This window comes from Tubulanus polymorphus, chromosome 12 (assembly GCF_964204645.1).
Source record: "Tubulanus polymorphus chromosome 12, tnTubPoly1.2, whole genome shotgun sequence".
In the NCBI taxonomy this organism is placed as follows: domain Eukaryota; kingdom Metazoa; phylum Nemertea; class Palaeonemertea; order Tubulaniformes; family Tubulanidae; genus Tubulanus; species Tubulanus polymorphus.
The window spans coordinates 2,336,067-2,342,331 of NC_134036.1; the positions used below are offsets into that span (position 1 = coordinate 2,336,067).

The 6,265-nt window shown below is 38.7% G+C and overlaps 1 non-coding gene and 1 pseudogene across 1 annotated transcript; both read left to right on the top strand.

The window, feature by feature from the left end:
• Positions 1-351: 351 nt before the first annotated feature.
• LOC141914372 (U5 spliceosomal RNA) lies at positions 352-506 on the top strand (annotated as a pseudogene).
• Positions 507-3,062: 2,556 nt separating this feature from the next.
• LOC141914361 (U5 spliceosomal RNA) lies at positions 3,063-3,181 on the top strand. The gene has a single exon (XR_012620806.1). It is a non-coding gene; the product is annotated as a U5 spliceosomal RNA (small nuclear RNA).
• The last annotated feature ends 3,084 nt before the right edge of the window (positions 3,182-6,265 follow it).

Genomic DNA, 6,265 nt, shown 5'->3' on the forward strand with positions numbered 1-6,265 from the left:
CTAGTATGTAAATAGGATTCTGTACCGATAACTGTATATATAATTTTTCAAAATTTTAAGAAAAAAGACAAAAGCAATATAAAAAAAGATAAAAAGTACTGAAAAAAAGGAAAAAAATGTTAAAAAAGAACGAAAATTTTTTATATCCTATTTGGAAAGAGTAGAACAACCTAAAATGAAAAGAGATAACAGTTATTTAAGAACTTTCCCTCTCGGTCGTAAGGTGTTTTTACACCTAATACACGGAGCTAGAGGTGATTTTTTTTTTTCTTTTTAAACTGCATATTCTCGCTACAATCATGTAACAATTATTCAGTCCCCCACATGACTCCAGTGGGTGCGATGTAGATGTAATGGAGCTTTCCATTAGATAATAAAGTAAGATATTTAAAAAAAAAAAAAAAAAAAAGCGTTTAAATCTTTCGCCTTTTACTAAAGATTTCCGTGGAGAGGAACAATCAATGAGTCTATGGACTGATTTTTGAAGCCCTTCTAACCAGGAGGGTAACTTATAACGATAATGTAAAATGGCATTCAGCCGGTGGCCTAGCTTAGAATTAGGTCCAGTCTCAGATTTAAGTCCAGTCTAAGACTATTTTGTTTATATAGTCGATGTAACATTTTACTACCGATCTAATGAATAAAGATAACACTTGGACTACTTATAAGGCTCTATTATAGGGCGGGTGATTTGCTGTAGCATTTTTACAACCTGATAATTCAAACGGAAAAGAAATGCAGATTAACCTATTTTGCAAAAAACTAACCCCCTCCCAGTTTTGGTGTCGGTTTTATGAATTCATCCGTTGTAAAAACATTGTTAAAATATCATCGTCCTTTTTGTCCTTTCTTTTCCAGTTTGAGAAATGTTCGGACAGTTTTGATGCCTCTGTATTAGATTCTCATCGAGATTTTCTTTTTGAAATTTAATTGTGGGTTTTTCTTCGAAAATCCGGAGCGAGTTCCACAGTAGAATTGTCTCATCTCAACTCACGCCAGCTATTCATCGAAAACGAGAACCTTTTCTAGAGCAAGCTTTACTGAGAATGTCAATGGACGATTTTCTGAATTTTTCATTTGTCACACAATATATAATGAAATTTACTGACGAATCAACAATGGAAAATGCCAATGCGATTATTCTAAAAGAAAAACCGATATCCTTTATGGGGAACCATTTTCGTTTACGATCCACAAATCCCAAACCTTCGCAAATAATAAACAATGCAACAACTGATAAAACCATCCTTAAAACCCTCATTTCCCTTCTAGACGATTCATCAGTTACACCGAGCTGTGAACGTCGAGTAACCCGACGGTAAAATGTCGCCGAAATAAGAATAACATTGATGAAAACCAAAATGAACAGAGGAAATGTGACGGTGAGATAGAAGAAAAAAGTCCGCTCAGAAACTGTAAAAATCCAGTATCCTATGTCAAAATTGTACCGGATGTTTCTACCACGCCGTTTTGTGATATAAGGCCAATAGTCAGGACAGTTCATGAATCCAAGTTGTTTGCGGGGTATAAATTGACCTAGATGACCACAAAAACCCAACACAGAAATAAATAACATTGCACCCTGTGAGATCAGCTTTCTGGGAAGTCTACGAGATTTTATAGGAAACAATACGACGATTAACCGCTCTAGACTGAGCAGTACAGTGCACCAGTTACGCGTCATCTGAAATATATAGAAAAACGGCAAAGATATTGAAATAAAAATCCACCCGAAAATCCAGTCGCTGCGCACCCGTAACAACATATCTCCCAAAACGGCGTAAATGTACGCAACTCTCAGCGGATAAAGAATGAATGTAGCGACCATAAACAACAGGTCGTTTATAGCGAGAATTTTGATGAGAAAAAAAACATCAGATTTAAACCGTTTTAGAACTAATAACGTGAATGCGTTGAATGTTATACCTAGTACTGACGCCGGTAGATAACATCCTAAATACATTAGAACACTGAATTTTGGTTTGACATTAACCGGACGAGTTTGGACGCTCTGACACCAGCTAAGCTGCAGGACCGGGCCACTTGTCGTATTGTCGCTAGGAATGAACATTTTCGGCCGCTGTAATAAGTCAGCGTTAGCGTTCTATTGTACGTATGTTAAATGATAAATTGAAGTAAATTGAACCCTGGTTACATCAGGCTCCTGCCGAGTATATCCGACCAATCAAGTCAAGTTTCACCAAGTTATCATTATTTTATCTCCGTTGAATGCAGTCCATCTAATAAACCATAATGGAACATTTGAATAGAAGTGTTCTACATCGGTCGGAGAGGAGTAAATTGAATCTAATTCTCATATCTTATTAGATAAAGTTTCTGTTAAGCCTTCGGTCCTAAATTCTTTCTCTATTCATACATATTTATGTAGATATAGGTGAAACTTTCTGAAATATTTTACTGAAATAATCGCGCATCGCTTTCACACAAACCACACACATGAATAAGAGAGTTCCCAGTTCACAGTTTGTGTGGTCATTCGGGGCCGATAACAAACCCCCTGTTTCACTCCCAGCAGGTGTGGTGGGTTTGTAAGGGACACCAAGATCGAAAATCAAACGGAATCTACCAATCAAATAGTTAACGGGGTCAATCCTTATTTTAAGATAATAAAATATTCTGTGTTGTTAAAGAAACCTAGTTCAATAATAACTGGGTTCGAACCTATAACACCCAAAAGTTAGGCATTTTATCTAATGTTTAGCCGCGATCATACGGAGACGATTTGGTCCGAGTCAAATTAGAGGGTGCCGAGTGTGAGTCGTGCACCTAGTCGGAGATTCACGGAATTTACCGAGTGCTCACGGAAAACAAGTTACCATCATTATGATTATCATATATTTGTAACTGTAGCATCATTGCTAGTTGATTGGTCTAATTAAGTGTAATATGAATTTGGATAAAATTCCGACTGAAATCTGTGGGAACTTCTGGCTAAAAGACCGATTTTGTGGAGGTAAAGAATCTGAATTTGTCGAAAGTAAAACACCGTGTTTAAAGGCAATGGTTTCGGGGTATAAATACCTCGAGGACTGTCAGCTGAATCACTCTGGTTTCTCTTCAACCGCGTTTAAATCTTTCGCCTTTTACTAAAGATTTCCGTGGAGAGGAACAATCAATGAGTCTATAGACTGATTTTTGAAGCCCTCCATACCAGGAGGGTAGCTTACAACAATAATATAAGAAATGTACTATTCAATCATAACCTACCAGCCAAATAAGTCCCTGATTTAAAAAAAAAGATTTCCGTGGAGAGGAACAACCAATGAGTCTATAGACTGATTATTGAAGCCCTTCTCATTAGGAGGTTAACTCATCAAATTATCAAAAAAATACCACATTTACATGCCCGATTGTATCATCTCGACTGACTATGTACTTCTTTGTGTATTTTTTTTAAATCTTAAAATAGGGATTGTCCCAGTTATTTATTCATTTGGTTGGCAAATAAGAGTAAGGGTATTAGCGAGTGTATAAATACCATAGCATTTCGTTCCTAAAAAGCAATCGATATTTCGTCCGCCAGTAAGGTCATAAAATCGTCTGGACATTCAGATCCCTGGAATTATATAGTCAGATTTTAGGACTCGCAATCTCGTAAAAACTGGACCAAGTTAACGTTGGCGATATAAACAAAGTGTTTCTTGTTAATAAGTCTCGCGATTTCTCCCGATTTATCGCCGTTTGACGTCTTCGGGATGAGAGAGTGAGATAGTCTCGAAATATCAAATTGCTGCCGCCAATTGCCAGTTTTCCGACTCTCAAACTGTGTTATCACCTCAAATATCACGTGTATATTTCATTGTGAGATATATCATTTCACGCGTGATATCTCATTTTCGTTTTTTTTTTTTTTTTTTTTTTTTTGTATTTTTTTTTATGAATGGAAATTTCGTAGCCTCTCAACGAATCGGTCAAATATTGCCGCTGTGATGTAGGAACTTGTGTCATCTCTCGTCTGTGAGATCAAGGTCGTCTGCTTCAAGCAACAACAAACGAAAAAAATGGAGAAATAAACAACAGAAAACCGAATCTAACGACATTCGAGTCGATACTCGTTTCATGACGGTCTAAAGGGGAGAGGTGGGGGGTCCTTACACACTCACACGGCAGCACAACCGTAGCCAGAGAATCCATTAACACGATAAAAACCACCGTTGAGAATTCGTTCCGGGTGCGAAAAAAGCGTTCGAAAAAAAATATTTTACCGAATATCTCACGCGAACATTGTCGTGTTGCTTAGGAACTGGATATTTCAGATTTCGTGATATAAACAGTTCTAGCGGTAAAATGAGAGAAATCAAAACATGAAATTTCAACCAGTAAAATATGACCTTCACATTGTTCCAGTGAAAAGTGAGATTCTACTTGAAAAGGTGTCGATGAGGATAGTGGATTTTGAAAATCAAAGATGGCTGCCAGTCAGCCATATTAAAAGCAATAGTGATCAAAAGAAACAACATCGAGTGGCATTTCAAGATAAGATAGCTGCCCGTATAAATCCCCCTATGACATCAGCAAACTAATCTAAAAGATGGCTGCCTCTATAAATCACCCCATGACATCAGAAAATGACACAGAAGACACTTAAAGAGATGGCTGCTTTCATAAATCCTCCTATGACATCATCAGATTGATCTAGAGGCCTTGCTTGTAAATATGGCTGCTCCCATAAACCCCCCTATGACATCATCAGATTGATCTAGACTCCTTGCTAGAAAAGATGGCTGTCCCCATAGACCTGTCTATGACATCATCGAAGTGATATGTGGACACTCCCAGGAAGTATGAGTGTATGGATGAATCCCCCTATGACATCATCAGTGATTGACGTGGTGATTGGACCACTTCCGAGTTAGGAAATTACTTCCATGAATCCCCCTATGACATCAGCAAACAATCGACAAGACCGCAGAACGGAATCGACAATAGTGTTACACAATGTGAGAGGTATTGAAACATGAAAGAGATCTTCACGCGCGGAAGCCAGCAATTGTGAAAACGTCTCTCCGCGGAAAATAAACCTAATTCCTAGGCAATAACCTGGTCTATAATTACCCGGATAGAGAGAGTGGTGAGAGTGAGAGAGTGAGAGGTCCGCCGGCTAAATAACCGCCGGTTGTCACCAGAAACGAAATGAACCACTTTATTTATAATAAAAACTCTATTACCAGCATCGCCTCCTCAGCGGCAGCGGTTACAGTGCTAACCTGACTCCACACACACCATCGCAGCCACAACCGCCGCAATTGTTACACACGCACGGTCGCTGTACTACAACAATCACAGCCGCGATTGTTGTTTATTTGAACGAATTGTTGTTTATTTTTTCAAGATCAAAGAACACCACTCCATGTAACAGGGGCACGAGAAGGGGTGAGGACAATATTTAAGTCAAGTCTACGTTTAATTTTCTAGTAACAAATTGTACTTATTGAATCTTTTTTAATACCATCACTAAATAGGGCCAGCTCTTGAGCAGAGGAGTGGTAAACTAGGACCTATTGACCGATCAAGGTTCGTCTCATTCTGAACTGGAGAAATATTTCAATCTCTGTTTGCGTCTCATTCAGTTTGTCAAGGTCACCTTGAGATTGCGCAGCTCGTGATATCTCTTATCATCTCTCAAAAATCAGTATCATTTATCGAGTGATGAAAAATTACCGGTGCCTCGGAACTTCGTCGCGCGTTGACCGGAAGTCCAACTGACCGGAAGAACTAAGAGGCAGACTCGTTAACGTCACTAGCTCCGAGAGTATTTATGACCGGACCGGAAGTGAGTCTCCACACGACCGGTGATGGACACTACGTCATCGAAAATGAGAGAGAAGGTAATAATCGTAATTTCTGACCATGAACACGGTTTAGCAGACGACATTTGGATGGGATACGACGTTCTAGATCAAACGATTTTCAAACGGGCAAAAAATCGGAGAACCATTTTTAACGCCGCCATTTTGAATTTTTCGTTGGTGAAACAATAAACAACGACATTCAAACAGGAATCGACAACGGTCAGCACTGTTGCAATTTTACGATATAGCAACATCGATTGGGTGTCGTTCAAACCGGAGATTCGAAAATAGATCAGTTTAAAACGTCCGAAAAAAGACATTTTTCCTAAAAATAACATCGTTTCGCAGACGACATAGACGGCAATCAGAGCAAACGACATTCTTAAAACTCTCAACTCTAAATTACTACCTGCTGCTGCCGCTGCTGCGTTCTTGTTCAGTTTCTGTCCGCT